Source organism: Aulonocara sp. 'chitande type north' Nkhata Bay, linkage group LG4 (assembly GCF_057382095.1).
Source record: "Aulonocara sp. 'chitande type north' Nkhata Bay isolate Kocher_YH1m ecotype deep benthic linkage group LG4, A_spYH_male_GT1.1, whole genome shotgun sequence".
Lineage (NCBI taxonomy): Eukaryota > Metazoa > Chordata > Actinopteri > Cichliformes > Cichlidae > Aulonocara > Aulonocara sp. 'chitande type north' Nkhata Bay.
In genome coordinates, this window is record NC_141347.1 from 30,840,817 (window position 1) to 30,861,931 (window position 21,115).

The following is a 21,115-nucleotide window of genomic DNA, read 5'->3' on the forward strand; positions in this document are numbered from 1 at the left end:
GTAATCAGGGGATGCGAGACAGGAGGGCAACACAGCTGGGAGAAATCTGGGCTGACGGGACAGGGGAAACGTAAACTGATCACACTCACATATGACACGGACCTTCACAATAAAACAGGAAACTCAGATACATGGAACCAGACAAGACATTGAACTAAACAGACAGATTCACAAACAGATGGGGAGACACCATAGACAGACAGATACAGACGCAGACTCAGAGGCAGATCGAAAATAACACAGAACTTAAACAATCATCATCTAGAAAATGATAACAAACTAAAAGCGCTGGGTCACCGACCCAGGACCATGACAGTACCCCCCCCTCAAGGGCTGGCACCAGACAGCCCAGCAGAAATGAAAAAATGGACCTAAACAAAACAGAAAACAACCCGACCAGGGCGGGCGGAGGGGGCCCAGGACGGAGGGACAGAGTCCAAAAAGGCCCAGATGGTCAAGTTCAGGAAGCCGACCATGCGAATGGCAACGGGGCAGGTCCGGATGCCGGCCACGCAGTAGGCAGTGGCGTGGAAACAGTTCTGGGGGCCGACCGTGCGGACGGCAACAGCGGCGTGGAAACAGTTCTGGGGGCCGACCGTGCGGACGGCAACAGCGGCGTGGAAACAGTTCTGGGGGCCGACCGTGCGGACGGCAACAGCGGCGTGGAAACAGTTCTGGGGGCCGACCGTGCGGACGGCAACAGCGGTGTGGAAACAGTTCTGGGGGCCGACCGTGCGGACGGCAACAGCGGCGTGGAAACAAGTCCGGAGGCCGGCCACGTGGAAGGCAGTGGCGGCGTTCAGGAGGGCGTCCACGGTGGCGGAGATGCCCAACAGGCGGCCAGGCAGATGACCGACGATGTGGAGGTGGTAGTAGGGGACCTGAAGGCTGCGTGGCCCCTGCAGCCCCAGGTGAAGCGGAGGCTGGACCAGACGAGGCGGAAGCAGAGGCTGGACCAGACGAGGCTGAAGCAGAGGCTGGACCAGACGAGGCTGAAGCAGGACCAGGCAAAGCAGCTGATGAGGATGCTGAAGAGGAGGCCACTGCAGGTGATGCGGAGGCTGGACCAGGCGAGGATGAAGACACGGAGGCTGGACCAGGCGAGGATGAAGACACGGAGGCTGGACCAGGCGAGGATGAAGCAGTGGCTGGACCAGGCGAGGATGAAGCAGTGGCTGGACCAGGTGAAGCGGATGAAGCCGAAGCATGCGCTGGACCAGGCGACGCTGAGGATGCTGAATCCGGACCAGGCGACGGCGTGGAGGATGCAGCAGAGGCCGGGCCAGGCAACGGCGTGGAGGATGCAGACGGAGGCGCTGCAGCAGGTGGCGGCATGGATGAAACTGCTGCTGCAAGCGTGGATGAGGCTGCTGGTGGAGCAGCTGGTGGCTGGACGGGCTCCTCGGGCCCCCCAGCTGACGAGGAAGGAGGCTGGACGGGCTCCTCGGGCCCCCCAGCTAACGAGGCAGAAGGCTGGACGGGCTCCTCGGGCCCCCCAGCAAAAACAGTCTCAGAACCAGTGGGCACTGGAGCCCCTGGCACACACAGAACAGAACCAGCAGGTGCGGAGACCTCTGGCAGGGACGCAACAGAACCAGCAGGCACACGGGCCTCTGGCAGGAACGCAACAGGACCAGCAGGCACACGGGCCTCTGGCAGGGACAGAACAGGACCAGCAGGCACACGGGCCTCTGGCAAACACATAGCGGCCTGCAGCTGCGCAGAGCATTGACCCTGCTCAGGCAGCGACAGCTCTGTGCAGTCCTCAGCTGGCTTCTTAAACTCCAGGGGTCCAGAGTCTAATGGGGGCTGAAACCCAGCCTCTGGGGAGGCCCTGGAGTGCATCTCAGTCTCAGAACTGGCCAGCCTTTGAGGAATGTTGACATTGTTCTTGGGTTTGTCTCTCTGCTTAGAGTACGGAGTTGTTGAACTGTCCGTTATGGGTTGGACTGACATGGCTTGCTGTACAGGAGGAGTAGGTGAAGGTGATGGCTGAACAGGTAGTGGAGCAACTGACACAGGATGCAGGGCTGGTGACTGCTGAACTGAGGATAAAGCTAATGATTCTTCTGCTAACCGGGCTACTGACTGGGCCATGGATTGTAACAGGGTTTGTAATAAGTCTGGCTGTGACTGTAATTGAGCTATGGATTGTGAGGCTGAATGTGGCGGAGGCGGCTAACTGAGCTTCTGGCCGGGCGGCTAACTGAGCTTCTGGCCGGGCGGCTAACTGAGCTTCTGGCCGGGCGGCTAACTGAGCTTCTGGCGATAAACAGTTTTTGTCCAGTGCCGTACAGAACATCACCCCTGAGTAAACGGTCCCACAGTTCAGACCAACAATACTGTCCTGTCCACTCACCACAGCTGGCTGCTCGGAAATCCCCAGGTCCGACTGTGGCGAGGAGCGTCGGCAGCGTGAGCGCCGTTTCCCCCTCGAAGGCTGGGTTGACGGGCCGGGCAGAACATCCTCTGTCGGACTGGGCAGTGAAGCATGAGCTGCAGGGTGGGTGGTAGCAGCCGGGGGGTGAAGACGGAGTCCATTCAGAATGAAATTCTGTGCGAGCGGGTGAAGTGAGCTGAGCAGCCAGGGGAGACCAGAAACCAAGCGCTGTAGCCGATTAGCCACGGCTTGGCGAAATTCTCTCCCCTCGTGCTCCAGCCACGCGTTGATTAATTTGTCCACGGAGTAAACAATGTCCTCCCGGAGCTCCTTGGGCGGGTTGAATGCTGCTGGGTCCATAGTGGCCGGTTCGTACTGTCACGGCTGCCGAGGCGAGCCGTGTGGATATAGAAGGAGGACCCAAGATGCAGGCAGTGGATGAGATACCGGTGGTTTTATTTACAGAGGTGTAGTGGCAACCAAACAGTGGGGCATAACAAACAACTAAAGATACCTAAACTGGGAGCATATGACAACGGATGATGAATAGCAGAGAGACGCAGACGAGGAACAGGACACCGTGGAACACAGGGTAACAGACTGACACGGAGGAACACAGACGAACCGGCAACAGGCAGGAGAACACACAGGGCTTAAATACACACACCAGTAATCAGGGGATGCGAGACAGGAGGGCAACACAGCTGGGAGAAATCTGGGCTGACGGGACAGGGGAAACGTAAACTGATCACACTCACATATGACACGGACCTTCACAATAAAACAGGAAACTCAGATACATGGAACCAGACAAGACATTGAACTAAACAGACAGATTCACAAACAGATGGGGAGACACCATAGACAGACAGATACAGACGCAGACTCAGAGGCAGATCGAAAATAACACAGAACTTAAACAATCATCATCTAGAAAATGATAACAAACTAAAAGCGCTGGGTCACCGACCCAGGACCATGACATAATGAACTACAGGGAAACATTCAAGGCATGCTTTCTACAAGAATAAGCATCTCTTATGTAAATGTATAAGGATAGGATTAAAATGAATGTAGATAATAACAGGTAATGTAAAGGTTAAATTTAAGGACTGTTGATGTGACTTTTCTTCAGTAAAATTCTTTGCATGGCGTTTATACTGTTTCCTCTGCATGAAGTGATCTCATTTTTTTCCAAGACCAACATGAAAAACAGTCATTGATATGATAAACTATCATTGCACTCAGATGAACCCTAAATACTACCTCAGTGAATGAGTTTTTGCTATATCTAAAAATAGCCATGTACTATTTCAGTGTATAACTCATCTTCTTCATGTGCTTTGTTAAAATAAAATCTAAAAATCACACAAATGCATTTAATGTCCTTTATTTTATAAATAATACAAAATTATTTTGTGTACAATAGACAGTTTCCCATTCAATGAAAAAATACAAAATACCACAATGATTAAAATCATGTTTTTTAAATTAAATTTGGCAGAGCTGTATTTGAGGTTTCACAGAATGGGTTCAATGATGTCATCGTTATCAACTCTAATACATCAGCTCTAATCTACAGATTTGAATAAGTTCAAATTTATTCTAGTTTTCAGATGTCACTCTGACCTGGTGATGGAATTGTGGCCTCACAATGTTACAGCTGGATCTGACTAAATCTGGATGTGTTTCAGTTCAAAAGAAAAAGAAAAAAAAACGAGCCCTGGACAGTCACACAGGCCCAGAGACCGGTTGACAAAAACGGTGTATTTCAAACAGTTGCAATTGGTTGCTTGCAGTAACTGTAAAAAGTGATTGCTAAAGCTCCGTTCACACGGGTAAGCGATTCCCTGGTCACAAGGAAAAAGTGCTTATTCCACGAACAGTCGGCAAGTGGCTGCTGTACTGTTTATTGCTGGCAGTCACCAGTATGAAATTCCTATAAAGAGAAATATATCTCGCTGCATCCAAAATGTGCTTATGATTACTTTGGTTGCCAGCATACTCCCGCAAACTCCCATAGTTTTGTAGAAGGTTCTGACTTATGTGTAAACAGTCGCAAACTGCTCGACATGTGTTTGTGAAACTTAAAGAAGTGCAATGCAAAAAAGAAACTGAGAATGTTGACCTTCAAAATAAAAGTTGTCTTAATTCAAAAGAGACAGCTTTTCCTTTAAAGGCAAACATTCTCTGTCTCCAGTTTACATTTAACGGTGAATTTACATTGAAATTGTTTCACTACAGCTGAAAAATAGGTGAGGCACCCTTTGTTATTTTGGATAATTTGGGAAATCCTAAAAAAAACCCTCATTTTTGACCCAAAAGGTCACTGGTATCAGATTTTGGAGGGCCATAATAATCAAAATCAAAGTTTTCATAGCAAACGCACATACGGTTACACTAGAAGCCTGTTTTTCAGCCATGTGATCACATAATGCTGTTAAACATTATCAGCACAGGTGCAGTGAAGGAGGGCACACATATTTTTTAATGAAACACACAGTTACCTTTATTATCTGAGCAAACACATGCAAGTCATCAGCAGAATGCCACTACAACTGTGGAGAGCATGTTAGGGGATCTGTGCCACAGAGCTGCACATGGCAAAAGGCATGCGCTGATGTGACCGTAAGCGCTCACGCCCGATTGGCTCAGCTGGGGCAGCCACGGCTGGGTGATGTCCCCCTCGCTCTCTGTCACAGGCGGAGCTAAACAGAGCAGCCAGGTTCACAGACCGCGGCCGAAACCCTGTCACTGCCTTGCCTGACAGACTCTGCCACACTCTGAGAGGCACACACACACACACACACACACACAGGCTAAAATGAGATGAAAGCTAGATGCAGGGCAGACTGCATGAAGTGCGATATGTAAGACGTTTTTTTTATTTTTTTGTTGCCTGCATGTGTAGTCTTAATGATTTATCCACAATAACCCTGTGAACATATTACTTCAATTTCATCCCACGCCTTCTTTTCACAATACCCCTGAAGGTCACCACCTCCATTACTGGGTCACAAAGCTAATAATCATTAGCTGCTGATAGACTCACTGAGGTGTCTCCAATCATCATTCATGAAATGCCTTTATTGATGCATTCTTACATTATAAAAACCTCCAGCTCCGTCTTTTTCTTTAACGTGTTTGAAACATAAACCAGAATAGTGTCCCTTTGATTTACTTTTAAAGGAATTTTGTTGAATTGAACAACTGCAGGGGGTTACACTAATAAAAAGATAGAAAGAGACAAGCTAACACTGGGTTATTTTTAGCCACTGTTCCATATACAACATGTTCCTCCTGACACAAAGATGCTCTGGGGTCATGTTCAGTGTTTATACAGCCTCCAATGGAGATGTCATACCTAAGACTAACTGGATTATTGGTTAAAACTCAGACAGAGGAAAGTAGGTTTTGAAAATATGCTGCAACCTGACTCCTGGCTTCCTCTAATACCTGTGAATATATATTCATAATGACTGGTGTTTTCTGCTAATCTTTTACAGACCATGTGGATCAGGTAAGTAATGATAGAAACTTTCTGTCCTGTCTTCTGTCCCGTTTCGTTAACCAGTTAAATCATGAGAAACTCTTCTTGATTTTTGGAGTATGTTTTATTGCTAGACTGTGATAGCACCACAGAACTTCTACTTACATTCAGATACTTTACAGTTGTGTGAGGAAAGCCCCACACACAACCTCTCAGCTTCTTCTTGTCTGCATCATTTTTGGGCACCAAAACACCGAGTCTTTTTTTCCTCCACTTTCTTGTTACATCACCCACACGTGACGTGTCTTCCAGGACATTCCTGTCCCGTCCTTTCCTCTCTGTGTCTTCTCCTGGAGTCATGTTTAAACAAAGTAACATTCATACATGAGTGGGTTTCTATGACTACGAGGCCCCAGGATTTTTTGAGCCGTAGACCATCATGGTGCGATGGGTATAGGAAAAAGCCCAAAGGCGAGCACAGATGCTCTCGTGCTACTAGTGTTGCCTTGATAATAGCCTTATGGGCTAAAATTTGAGACTCCACATCTAAAATGAAAGAAAAAAAAAAAGGAAAAAGCTGATTCACTTGACAGAAGTGCTTAAGGCCTAACTTTAAATAGCTCATTGCAATTTCTGTTTCCTCTTCTTCTGTTTTTTTTTTTTTTGTCCTTCTGTTGGACGTAGGACTGTCTTTAACTCTTATGAAGCCTTAGGGCGGCCTGTTTAAATAAAGGGTAACTCAGGTGAAGATCATGTTTGTTCGAAATGATAATGATTTAGTAAATGCATGCGCAGACGGCAGGGAGAGCAACATCAGTTTCCTCGACTGGAACAGTGCAGTACTTTCTGGATTTTATCACAGCTCCTGTCTCCAGCTTGGTGTGGGAAAAGATGAGCAGTCTAGAACCAGCTGTCTGCTCAAACCTCCAGAAGTAGTTCCCCTTAAGGTTTGAAAAAACATAATCCTTTATGTATGTACACATTCTTATTTGTGTTGTCTTTAGACTTGTAATCCCCACAGTTTCAGATTTGGCACATTTTGCATTACCACGATAGCAGCAGACAGCATAGTTTAGGACTGCTGCAGACAAAACAAGCCATTTCCACCCTGAAGGGGTCCCTGCACTGAAGCCAGTTTGTATCTGTTATTAAAGATACACATTGTGACCTTCTACAAATGGCATTTCTAGAGGGGTGCAGAGTGTGGCACGTTCAGTTAAGAGGCTGAATAGTACTAATATGATTCAAGTAGATACAGCTTTGTTATGCTTTAATTATGTTCGATCAATTTTGATGGAAATACAGATGAGACGATTGCATCAGGACTATATGATTTTAGTGATAATATAACGCCATTCAAAACAGAGATTACCCTAAGCTACTTGTGCAAATGCTGACATTGCTATACAAAGCTTTGATGGTGTTTAAAGTTTCCATGACTATAACAGCTTATATAAAAACAGGCAATAATAGGTCACCTCTAAGTGACATTGGTGAGTTGGCATGATAGTGTTTTCCTATGTCTCCTTTAATGAGAAGCAGATTGAGCCAGATGTTGCATTAGCATTAACAATCATAATTAGCAGGTGGACATCTGAATGCACACAATCACACACACTCATATAAAGAGAAAAATCAGAAAATACACTGTGTTGTTACTGCCCATAATAAACAGCTATAAAAACTTATCTAGAGAGTATTGTCTATGTATGAGTAGAAATCAAAACAACTTTGGTCTGTAACCCTTCTTACGTTTTGCACTCATCTTTACTTTATCGCTTATTATACCAGGAGCCGTTCATAGCACTAACAAGAAGAGACTTGATTCTGTTTACTTTATTCTTGATGTAGATACAAACATTGGGATGTGTGGTCTTCAGAGTGATGAAGGAGATTTCATTAGGCCTTTGGTGGTTGTATAAGCAGGGTGCCTAGTCTGTGAGGTACCCTGAAGGATTTGCCTTAGGCACTAATGTATTTATGGAGTTAATATTTTTGGCTTAAAAATATATATTTTTCTTGAGCCACTCCTTAATAAGACACTTCTTTTTATAGGTTTACATACACATGTAACCTCAAAAGACCAATTTCTGAGGGTATAAAAACTGTTACTCTATTATTTTCTCTGTCCTTTCCCCCTTTTCCTCTTGTTGGGTAATTGTCGTTCGATAGTATCCACACTGTAGCTGTGAATGCAGGCTTTTCTTCTTTTACTCCTGGGTTTTAGATCCAATATCAGTGAGAGCACGATCAATTATTTTGCACAACCAGACCTGTCAGTTAGCATGGCAAGCCCGATTGCATCATTAAACTTGTATTGGAACAAGTGTAACTGCAGGCAAGAACATATTGCTGGAATAGGGCTCGTTTTGTTCCCCTTTCCTTTCAGTATGTTTCCTTCTCAGCTCTCCAATCCTCTTATGCCTTTTCAGTCTTTTCTCTTCTCCCCCCTTCTGCATCCATAAAGTGTTTTGTAGGAAATTTGATTGCCAAGTTCCGTTTACATTCACCCACCATCTGCTGAAATTGGCTGCAACTGTGAATCATTTCTTAATATTGGCAGCTTTGCATTGACTTGCCTCCTTATTTTTCCTCCATTTCATCTTTTCCCAATGTCTGGCATGCTTTGACCTATTAGTAGTGAGCAAAAACAACTGTCCAATCCGTAACTCTCAATAAAAGACAGCTCACAGGAACAACACTTGAACCATAAGTGGTTGGACTGTAGAGATAAAAGTTTTTTACTGGGAGTATATGCTAGCAGATCACACATGAAGTATGAAACTGTCTGCTTTTGAAGTGGTGCAGTCAATATTTTTCCAGCGAGTGATTCAAAGAACTCATTGATATTCATATAACACATTAAAACTACAGTTTGTTGTTTTTTTTTTTTACAACAAATCCATACTTAACTTTATGTTATTTATGTTATTTATGCTTAACATTTATATCATCGGTAGAGGATAGAGGATACAATTTGTGCTACTCTGTTACTATGTCACATGTAATATTACTTCCCTGAAAATACTATAAACCGCTGGGAAGCTTCATTTATCAAAAACATCACCTTTGAAACTCTTGATCTCATTTGTTTACATTTTTTAACAAAGCTAAAGTTGTACAATCAAGTACAACATTACAAGTACAACTATTATAAGATGCAGTTGAGTAGAAGTGGAAAGTAGAATCAAAAATGTAACTAAAGTTAACTCAAGGAAAGTAAAGAAAGCAATTACCAGAAGTACAGCCCTTCAGTAAATACTTTGGTATGCTTAAGTGCCACATCAGCATGCTAATATCCTTACACAATATTAATATGTGCCTGTTTAATGGCTTCTGCGTGCTATATGCCCACTATCTTAGATTACCAAATGTGCTAATGCTAAACAAACTAATCACAAAGTAGTGCCCTGTTATAAACCTTTGGTTAGAGTCATGTAGTTAAAACTCAATGTACTGAGTGAAATTGTAATCGGTTGTATATGGATGCTGCTATTGCATGTCATTAATTTTATCCGCTCCCTCCTATAGATTGCGCTCCTCTTTCCAGCTTCTTTCCCCCCTTTATCCTCAACCCAAGGTTTCAACTGTTCACGGTCTCTTTGTTTTAAAAGAGGTTTTCCATAAAGTGCTCGCTCACACCTGACCGTTTTCTCTGGAGGTTCTTTGGCTTACATTATGAAGTGCTTTGAAATGACTATTATGAACTGGTACTGTATAAATAAAATGGAGTGTTACTTAATGTAACGCCATCATTAAGTCTTGAATGTGAAGGAGTGTCTGACAAATTTAGAGTTCTCGATCCTGTAGAGATTGAGATGCTTCAGATTGGATCATAGTGGCTTATTAAAAACCGACCAAGAGGCCAACATTGCCATAGCTACATCTGCACTGGTATCTTGGGAACAATTAAGGTCATTGCCACTCACCGTTACACATTTACCTCTTGGGTCTCACCTGTTAATTTGGTATTTACAGTGACCCGAGTGTCACTGTGTGGTGGCAGTTTGTGAAGGATTTTTTAGTTTGAACTCTATTTCAACTCTGTCTCTGAGTGTTATCCTTTGATAAACCTTGGCCCTTCCTTTACTCCTCAAGGAAAATACAGTGACAGTGGAGTGATCGCATCCATGGTGCAGTCAGATGAAAGTGAATGAAGGCTGATGAATGCTGTGACACTGACAGAGACTTGTTATCTAGATATTAAAGTATAATAACTTGAAAAATCCGTGTCCTCTGCCAGTCAGTTTCCCAGTGCTGGCCTGTTATATTTATGACTGATGTCTTCTGGATTTGTCAGATGAAACAGGAACAGGGTCAGAGTTTTGTGTTCAAATGTTTTGGCTGGCTGGTGCATCCTTGAGCAAGACACTTGACCTCTAACAGCTCCTAGCACAGGGTGAAGTATTGCCTCGAAGCAAACAAGTCATGAAGAGAGAAGATGCAGGGGGAAAGCAAGAGATCAGTATTCAGGGCTTACGAAAGTAATTCTAAGATTTATTATCAAATTTAATTATTAGAAAATTAAGATGAATTAAGGATTTCTGTTCAAAAGCTATTTTAAAACACTGAAGATGTTGGTAGTCATTCAGTATTCTGGCTGCACACCACAGGTGGCAAGATTATCGGTGTTAACTAAATAATTTATTCTAACAGAAGATTCAGTTGCAGATTATCAAGGGTCCGTGTCATTAACTTAACCCAAATAAAATCTTAATGAGAGCACTGGGAGCTCCTCTATGCATCGTGTGTGCACATGCTCCCATGCATGTTTGTGAATGCACTCACATTTATGCCACTGTGAACCCTGAATGCAGCGGGATCCCTCCTCCTTTCTCCACACAAACTGAGCCAAAATCATCATCTCGGCGTTCAGTCACTGTGATAGCAAGGATGTCTCTACTTATCTGCAGTAAACAAATTCAACCGTGGCTGGCAGTGGCATTTGGCCTCTGTGTGCTCTCCTTCCTGGCAGCATGTGTGAGTGGAGCTGCTGCAACTGGAGCAACAGAGGATCCTGAAGCCGACGGTTTCTCCTCTAACGTGTCTGATTTAAACAGTGCGGCGCCGCAGGCTGAAAGTCACATTTCATTAAACAATGCTAATTAATTTTTGCGGGAAGTCATGCGTGTTTCAAACTGATTGACTCATTGTCACACCCTAAATAGATGAAGCATTAACGGTCCACCACATGTGATGCTTTGAGTGTCAATTTCACGCCAGCTGTAGGGGTGGAAGTTATGGTCTTAATGTTTGTAAAGTCAAATTTTGGGTATTAAGAAAAGGGTAGCTTCATAGGGCCGCTGCTAATCAGTCACTCATTACTGTTGTTGCATTGTAATAATCCTCTGGGACCTGTTTGTGCTTTATGTTCCATTAACAGCGAGTCTGTCATCTGTATGGAGAGCGCTGACAGAGTTAGCTCTGACAGCAGGGGGGCGGATGAGCGCTGTTGGCAGGTATCAGGTCTGCTTTGGCTCGAGACAATGAGCTTCATGGTGAATCTGGGCTTCTGCACAGGAGCAGCCTAATGCTCTTAAGACTCCCTTCATCTCATTCCCTCTTTCCCGCTTTACCTTGCTTAACCCATATGTCTTTTCCCCATGCATTCCCACTATCATTCCTCTAAGGTCAGTGTAGCTGAGCTCAGGGACCCATTATTCATGGTCAGTCATAAGCCAGCTCTTTAATCATATGACAGAGTGCAAGAAATCAGTTTCATCAATAAGTGGAGAATTTGTGCTTTCTGTGTGTGTGCATGTTTGTGTGTGGTAATTGACCCTTGTGTTGCAGTTGGCATATCTTTTTGCACTGTGGTGGATTATTCCTGTCTCCCTGGGCTTGTTAGTGGTTTGTTTCACATCGGTTCCATGTCACACTGAAAGCACACAAAGCCCCGCGTGGATAAGAGCGCGATAGTGTGTCTGCTCTGGGTTCCATCGACACAAAAAAAAAGAAGTTAAGAAAAAAAAGAAAAAGCCATAGCTAATTGACATTAAAACGGCATCATTTCAGCCTCATTTGTTCCTGAAAAACCTCAAGGCAATTTGTCTCCAGCAAAAAAAGTTAAGTTAATTGCTGCTTCTTTTATGCTTTTTGTGTGCATAGCTAAAGGCTTTGTTATCCCTCAACGATGCAACTTGTGGCTGACATCAAAATGAAACATTTTACAAAACAAGAAAGAGCTAGTGTGCCTCCATTTTCCTACTGCAGTGTCTGCTTTAAAAAAAATATCATAGCGCAGCCATTACTATTAAAATGTTGCCTTGAATCACGGTCCTCTGTGATGGTACAGCACAGAAAAGAACGATGGAAGAATCCCCTCATGAAAACAACATTTGATTTTGACAACTTTACATTCACCACTAATATACAATGGCAAATGTGTACTCACCAGCCACTTTATTAGGTATGCTGTTCAGTGGCTCGTTAATGCAAATATCTAATCAGCCAAGTAGACATGGCTAACAAGACCAGCTGAAGTTCAACTGAGCTTCAGAATGCCGCTTTCTGAGTCACTTACTTTGAAAGAAAATGGAGAAGGCATGGGTTTTGGTGCCTGATGGGCTTGTAAGAGTATTTTAGAAACTGCTGATCTAATAGGATTTTCCCACACAACCAGAGAATTATAGCGAATGGGCCGAGTGGGTGAAAACACCTTGTTGAGGCCAGAGATGAGAGGAGAATGGACAGTCTGCTTCGAGCTAATAGGAAAACAGTAGTAACTCAAATAAACACGTCTTACAACGAAAGAATAAGAAAGCATTTCTGACCTTGAAGTAAATGCACTATGGCAGCAGAAGACCACACCTAGTGCCACTTCTGTTAGCTAAGAACAGCAAACTGAGGTTACAATTCACAAACACTCGCCAGAAGTGGTCAGCATATTTCTCGCACCTTGTTGAATCTATGCCACTGAGAATCAAGGCAGTTCTAAAGGTAAAAGAGGGTCCAGCCCACTGCTAGCAAAATGTAGTTAGCAAAGTTTCCAGTGAGTGTACATTAGAGATGAAATGAACACACTGTTTCATACCACTCTCCACTTTTATTTGAAATCTTAATTTACCAACACAGCAGAGAAAAGGGAAATATTGCCCTTGTGAAGCAGGTGGCATTTAAGGAGTCCCCTACATAGTTAGCATCTGGAAAAAACAACAGCTCTATACTCTTTTCTAAACTTCAATCACATTTGATTGAGTGAATGGTTTATAAGGATTAGGAGGTGGGCTGAATATTGGAATAAATAAGGATCCATAATGGGTCCAGAGGGAAAGTGTCTCAGTGAGCTTCAGCCACACCGTCCCTCTGTGCTAGCTGAAAGAGAAGGAGAAACAGTGTTTAGAGGAAGGGCTTTGAGAATTACCAAGCAGGTAAGTGAAGGAGAATTAATATGACATGTGGTGTTGTTCCAAAATTTAAGTTGTAATAACCTGATTTAATACTTTCTATATCTGTAACACGTTTGGCTGTCAGATTAATAAAAATCTCTAGCATGATGTATTTTTTCTTCTTAGCCAATCAGCTTGTGAAACCAATAAAAAAATAGAAAGAAACCTTATTACTAGCATAGAGTGGACTTGAAAAGAGAAGACTTGCTGGCTAATTCTCAACTTTGGAGTTGGAATCCCCTAAAGGAAAACAGGAGGTGGCAGGAGGTGAACTTAGATTTGTGATTGCTGTTGTTAAGTTGCGCAGAGCAAATGCAAGTGGAGCACAGACACCCAATAAATGTTGAAGAAGTCCAAATCATTTAGAATTGCACCTGGATTCTTGTGCTCTAATATTAAAGCTGATTCACCAAATTGATCGATTTGTTTTTATCTTATGGGATTACACACTACACTAAATGTCTTTTGCAAACATTCTTCAGACATAGTGAAACAAGCAAACTGGATATTTTTTGGGCTTTAGGAAACGGTGACATGTTTTTTTTTCTAATAATATATGATTTAAGGAAAAAGTGTTTTTTTTAAAGGAATTAATTTAAATAATTCATAGTTGAAGAGGCACATCACATGTAAAGTCAAATTTGGACTCTAGTGTGAATGCAGCTTTTTTCTAAACTTGTAGTATAATTAAATTGTCTATATAAGGGGCTGTTGGCTTCACGTGGACTCAGACTAATGGAATAAGCCATTATGCAAATCAAGCAGTGTATCTGATATGTAGGAAGTGAGAGTCAGTCCTTATGGTTCTTGATGGATGATGAAGAGAAGGAAGTGGAAGAGGGGGGGATGGAGATGGCAAACAGCAGGAAGAGTGACTGTATTGGGATTTGTGGGGGTGGGCAGTGAGATAGGGGGGATTGTGGGGGAAGGAAACACTAGTCAGCCAAGTCCTTGCATTTCATTTATTATAATACCTCTATACTGTGAGCCAGCCTTTGAGTAAGCTTCATTTTTTTGCTGTCTGTGCATTGGCACTGACTGGGATGTTGCATGAGAGCGTTGTCTCTGCTCAGCTCTCAGTGCCATGAGCTGAAACAGGGGACTCCATTCATGCGCTCTGATTTTGTCTCATTAGCCTGTGGTTACCATAGTGGCTCCATAGTGTAGTAGCTTACAACGAGTGAAAGAGTCTCAGTTTGGATCTAGGAGGAGACATAAATCCCTTTGAGTTGCATCATCTCGCAAATCTGGCAAATCCAACATGCAGAGTTACCCACTGTGGCGGCCCCTTGTGAACACAGGTGGAACCTAAAGTATCTTAGACTGTGGGTGCCATATGTGCTGAGCTGCCTTTATGCATTTGTATGTTGTTTCTATAGAATAAGAGAATTTACATTGCTGGAAGTGTTTTCCAATTTATCATATTTGTAAACTGGACATATGTCAGCAACCATTATTTTTTAAGATGGCAGACAGATGATAGCAACGAATCAGGGAAGGCGGGAGGAGCTGGTGTACTCGTTTCAATTTCTGTCAAGATTTTGCCGCCCTCTGGTCAAGAGTTTTGAAATTGACCCTTGTGTTCCCCTTGTCCAAAAAGCCTACTTTAGCTCTTGATCCGGAAGAGTGGTTTTTGTTTTTCCTTTCACACTGATGTCAAATTACAAGCAGCAGAGAGGGAACAAGTGTGTTTGAAACACACCATCAGAGCTCTCCTCTGGTTCATCTCCATCACCATTCTGCTCTTTGTTCCTATCAGTCTTTCAGACAGCAGAATGGCCCCTACAGTATAGACCGAGGCTGAAAGCTGCAGCTGCTGCACACACTGAGCAGAGGCGAGGGACAGCACTCCCCCAGTTACTACACACACACACACACACACACACGGATGGAGGAGAGAGCTGCTCCTCCCTGTTTGTCTGATGTTTTGCTTTGCTTTAATAGCAAGACTGATGCCATTTAAAACTTTCGCTTCATTTCACTCAATGCAAATCCAGCTGCATTAGTGGGTTGCCAAAGTCCTTCACTGACATAGGACAGTACATGCAGTGGCTCTACACAGCCAGCTCAACCTAATTAGTCCTAATGTTAGTTAAAAAAAAGTACAGCTATGCAGAGACTTTTTTTTTGCATATGACTAAAATCTATATTTAAAAATACCTTTCTTGCCCCCAGAATTATATTACATAATTTTAAATACATCACATCTACCACGTCCTGAATAAAGAATCATTAGTGTGTGAAATTAGCAGGGTTTTTTTTTCTTGCTGTTTGTTTTTCAACCAGACAAACAAAACTGAACATAAAAAACAAACAAAAAAAAGCTGTCTTCTAAGACCTTTTCCCCTATGTGCACATTTTGACAGTTGTTCAAGGTGACAAGTAATATTTATAATAGTTACTTTTAATAGAAATGATATCAACACTTAAATAAAAAAGAAAAAAACACTGACACTTAAAATGTTTGAGCAACTTTGCTGATTTTGTTAAAAGTTTAAAATGTTCTTATCATTGTCACACAACTTTGGATTTGAGGACCCAAATACAGACTACAGGGGAAAAAAGCCCCAAAAGTCAAAGTCTAAACATGAGGAGCCAAGGACGAAATGGAATACAAACTTGGGCCCAGCTCCAGAAGACAGGTTCAACAAAGCCTGAGTCTAATCCTTGGTGGAAAACTCTTAGTTTTCAGTTGCAGAAAAGCTGGAAAAATGAAGCCATCATCACTGGATTTCTGATAGCATTCACCATGACAATGAGTAAATGAAGAACAGCGGCTTCATTTTTATGAAGCTATGTGAATGATGCCATTTGGGCGATCGTGGCTCAAGAGTTGGGAGTTCGCCTTGTAATCGGAAGGTTGCCGGTTCGAGCCCCGGCTCCGACAGTCTCGGTCGTTGTGTCCTTGTGCAAGACACTTCACCCGTTGCCTACTGGTGGTGGTCAGAGGGCCCGGTGGCGCCAGTGTCCGGCAGCCTCGCCTCTGTCAGTGCGCCCCAGGGTGGCTGTGGCTACAATGTAGCTGCTATCACCAGTGTGTGAATGGGTGGATGACTGGGCTTGTAAAGCGTTTTGAGGTCCTTAGGGACTAGTAAAGCGCTATACAAATACAGGCCATTTACCATTCATCATAAACACCAGGGGAGAAAAATGTAATTGTCATCTATGCAGTCATCCAAATTTACCTTTACAGGTAAAGGTGAAACCCGACCAAATTTTACTTTTGATCTTTAAGTTAAAACTATCCAGCTTCACCCTGACAAAGACAAAATGCAGGTCCTAAAGGACAAATATGAAATAATGAGATAAAAAAATAGATTACTTTGACATGCGATATTATTTAGATTCATTAAAATTCATTTAGTTTATTTTCAATAAAAACAATGGTTCAGACTTTGCACAACATAATTTGATGACTATATTTGAATATATGAAAATATTTCAGCATAAAATCCAGTGACACAGACTGCCTGTATTCAAAAACCTCACTTTGAACTACATTTAGTCTCACATTACAACTTTCAACTAAAATATTCACAAAATCTCCAACTGATAAACAATGACAGGTATTTATTCACCATTGTGACTGATACTACTACTTCTTCTTCTTCTTCTTCTTCTTCTTAAAATGCTGATGAATACACTAATCCATGCTAAATGTTTTAATGTAGAGAAACTAGCAGACAACCTGACAACTGCCTTACTGACCCGAGTCATGGAGATACAGACTTCATATTTTATTTTGCTATATTTTATTCAGCGATCATCATTTGTGCCCTTGCATAGATGACCAATTAGTAAAAAAAATGCTAATTATTAAACACAACCAATATCTAACCAGGGTTTCAGTGCTTGTGAAGGTGCTTGGACATCAGTTACACAAATGAAAAAGCAGGAGTGAAGGAGTCAAAGAGAAACTTTGTTGACCCTGGCACCTGACACAGTTCTTGTGGGGCAGGGATAGCTCTGTAGGTAGAGTGGTGGCCCCATGATCGGAAGGTCGGGGGTTCGACTCCACTGAACGGCTACCCTGAGGTACCCCTGAGCAAGGTACCGTCCCTACACACTGCTCCCCGGGCGCTGCACTGGTGGCTGCCCACTGCTTCACTGGGTGAATGGGTTAAATGCAGAGGAACTATTTCCCTATGGGGACTAACACACACACTTTACTTTACACAGTTTAAGTTTAAAGTCTCTTTCTAGAACAAAAAAGCCAGAAATTTCTCTCATGTGTCAACAAACTCAGAGCTTTCACTAAACTTGCTTTCTGGAACAAAGCCTTGGGAAACACACTGAGACAAAAAGTTGGACTGGACTATATATACAGAGATCACTGATTAGGGATTAGACAAAGGAGGGGAATGAGATGCAGAGGAATGCAAATAACAACAGTTAATCAGAAAACAAAATAATCAGAGAATCAAGGCAGGCTGTCACAAAGCATCTTTAACTCAGGACATAGAAGAAAACGAACCTTCAAGCATTTAAAATCTGGAGAAAAAACCCCGGACAAAACAAAAGAGAGTACCATAGACTTGAATATTAACACTTAATAAGGGAACACAAAGGGACGAACATGGGAACAAAAAGAAAGGAAGGCAGACAGAAACAGAAACACTCGGGCAACTGCTGCTACTGACAGTAACAGACATGAACCAAAACACAAGATAACACAAAAATGAAGAAACAAAGCTCAAGAAAGGGATAAGATATAAGGCAAGTTTAACATAGACAAATTTCTTAGTTTCTTAGTTGTCTTCACTAAACATAAAACCTCAGAGATAATGAACATTTCCACACGGGCAATCGGTTTTCTTTGTTTTCACTAGCCCAGCCTTTCTTCTTCAGGCTCTGCTTGCGCTCACATAGAAGGGACGTTTGATGTATTATTTGACTCTTCTTCTGCACAATGTTGACCAGTTGAATCTCTCTCACCCCCCCCCCCCCCCCCCCCCCAACTCCAAGGCAGATGCATTATTGGAGGAATGTGTGACAGAGCTCTCTAAAAGAAAAGAAAAATATAGCAGTAAAAGGGAAGATTGCCATTGCAGATAGGACAAGAGATTAATGCTGCAGATCAAAAGAAGCATGCAGAGAAGTTAGAAAAAATGTATATGTTAACTCAAGATAATATGCAATATTTATTTTATTGTGTGTGTTCTTACTTAATTCTGACATGACAGCAGTACATGAATTCTCACTGTGTCATATACTAATAAACAGGAGGTTGAAATCACTTACGCTTGTTGTCAGATTCTTCTCAAATTAATCTTACTGATTGGTGATAAACAGTCTACATGTTATGTGTTCAGCATGTGTTACCATGGTAACACCGTAAAAAGACAGCCATATTTGTTGTTCTGGCTGTTAGCTTCATAGTATGCCTCTCCAGGCCCGGTAATACAGAGCAACTCCAACACACCCAGGATATCTTTCCACCGTCTGGTTTCACTTACCCTGACAGCAGCAGTTGGGTTCAGGATCATAAGCAGGTTATTATCACCTTGATAAATCTATCATGGGATTCCAAATCTAGCAATCAGTACACTTAAAAAAGTGTTAAAAAAGTGGTGCTGACTTTACAAAGAAACTATAGTACTGTGGAAAAGTCTTGAGCCACCCTTCACTTCTTTACATTTTGTTTAAAAAAATGAGATTCTAACAATTCTAACAAAGTCAGCATTTGGTACGACCACTTTTATTCTTCAGCTCAGACTGAATTCTCTTAGTAAGTCATTCTTGTCATTTCGTTAAGTAGTCCTCAGGAACAGTTCTCAGGGCTTCTTGAATGACATTCGAAGCTCTTCTTTGTTGGGTGTCTTTTTTTCCATTCTCTGTTAAGACGATCCCACACTGCTTCCATAATGTTGAGGTCTTGGTCTGTCCAGGTGTGCTTTTACCACATTGGCAGTATGTTTGGGATAACTGTCGCCGTTTCCAATCAATTAATTTCTGGATCTGGCATCATGAATCAAAAGCTGATGGTACGTTGGAACATTTTTGTATTCATAATTTCATCAGTATCCCCAACACCACTGGCTAAAATCCAGCAGCAAACCATTCCAGAGCCATTGTGTTTTACAGGTAGACACTCACTGTTATACCTTTTCTCCTGACCTCTGTAGATATTGATGATGGTTTAAACCAGATATTTGAAATTTGGATTCATCACTCCGTAAGTCCTCTTGGCACTGATTTTCAGTCAACATCAGCCTTTTCTCCCTGTTTCCCTTCATTAATAATAGCTATTTGACAGCCACTTTCCCACTGAGACCATTTTGGGGGACATTTTTCTCTGTTATTGGGTAGTGCAGCAGTGATAAATAAACAAGAAGGAAGGGGAGACATGCAGTGAAGTGCCACTGGTCAGACTTGAACATTTGCCTTATGGAATATGGTTGCCTGCTCACCCAGTGAGCTAAACTGGCTTTTTTCTTTCTTTCTTTTTTGTCTGGTCATAGCTGAATTTTTTCCTTTCTTAAGGGCATCACTCTCATACATGGTTTTTCGACAGTTTATTTTTTTTAGGCTTGCCACTTCTTCTTTTGTCATCCACTGTACAGTTTAGACCCACACTACATGCCATTCTGTGTATATACTGTATGGGGTAGGTACAAAATTGGCTAGGTACGAGGAGTGGACTGTGAACAAGACATCAATCAGCCAATGTCCAGAAAACAACTTTGAAAGACCTTCAGAAAGATTGGAGAACTATTTCTCACACCACTTAAAAAAAAAAGTCTGGCTTCTTGGATGCAAAATAAAGATATAATAAGGAAAAGATGGCTGGTTCAAGGCTTTTCTACAGTACTGCATACTACGGGGAAAGTATGAAGAAGTTAAACACAGGAATTTTAAGAATTTTCACCAGTGGGCCTGAAAAAGAGGGACCATATTAATAAAGTTTAACTTATTAAAACCGGAAAGGAAAGTCAACAAAAATTCTGCATGGTTATCTTTGAGATTTTGCATATTAGTCTATTTATATTGCCGTAATATATTATGCTTATTATGTGAACACAACTATGTTTAGAACTCCTTGTCAAAGACCAGTTTCCCCATGGGACAAAAAAGTTTATTTTTAGCTTATCTTAAAGTTCCCCCACTGTATCTGTATATTTACTACTAAGATATGTTCCAGGCAGGACCTTTTTCTTTTTTAAAGTAGCCTGTTGGGTAATATATTAAGCAAAAAGCCCGGCATACTTGACTCCAGACAATTCACCAGTCTAATGGGAGCTGAACCATTAAATTGCCTGTTAATTGGAATTTCAGCACTAACATTTAAGTATATATAATGTATTTAATATACCATGGCACAAAGAAAAAAACTGCCCGTGGCTTTCCTCAGTGTATCTGAAGTGTCAGATTACTGTGTAGGTTCTGGCTTTCAGAAGGCTTTACGGTCACAGTATACCTATATTGCGTATTTAATGCAGAAGTACAAATCTCTTGTTAGCATTTATTAGAGGTAGTCCTACTCCACTTGGAAGCTGTGACTCTTTTGTGTCACATAAAGCCATAAAAATACATGCACACATATTACCATTTGCATTAATGTGCAGCATGTTTTTGCCATCCCGCAAATTAAATTCCTATTTTGCAGCAATAGTTTGGGAACCAGTGGTGTGGTATTTATAATGCACTTCTATGTTTTATCATATTTAAAGAACTGTTCTCTTCCTTTATCTATCTTCCCTCTGCCCAGCTTTTCAGCTCCTGCGGTATTAAAGATACGCTGCTGTAAAAGAAGTCATCTGTAATCCTACATGTGCTGTATGGCCCCTCTAAAGAAGGCTCATCAAGGTGAAACTCTTGTATGATTTTTTTAGACACTAAAAGCATGATAGCAGGTTT

At 42.3% G+C, this 21,115-nt stretch overlaps 1 protein-coding gene across 2 annotated transcripts in view; it reads left to right on the top strand.

Annotated features, from left to right (window-relative positions):
* Positions 1-21,115, top strand: part of gjc1 (gap junction protein gamma 1) — a 47,992-nt gene that overhangs the window by 8,784 nt on the left and 18,093 nt on the right. The window contains exon 1 of one of the 2 annotated variants that reach the window (XM_086289852.1): positions 20,965-21,064. The exons of the other annotated variant lie outside the window; for it this stretch is intronic. The gene's annotated coding sequence lies outside the window, so the exon portion shown is untranslated. Of the gene's footprint in view, positions 1-20,964; positions 21,065-21,115 lie in introns of those variants that run through there. 2 annotated transcript variants of the gene reach the window in all.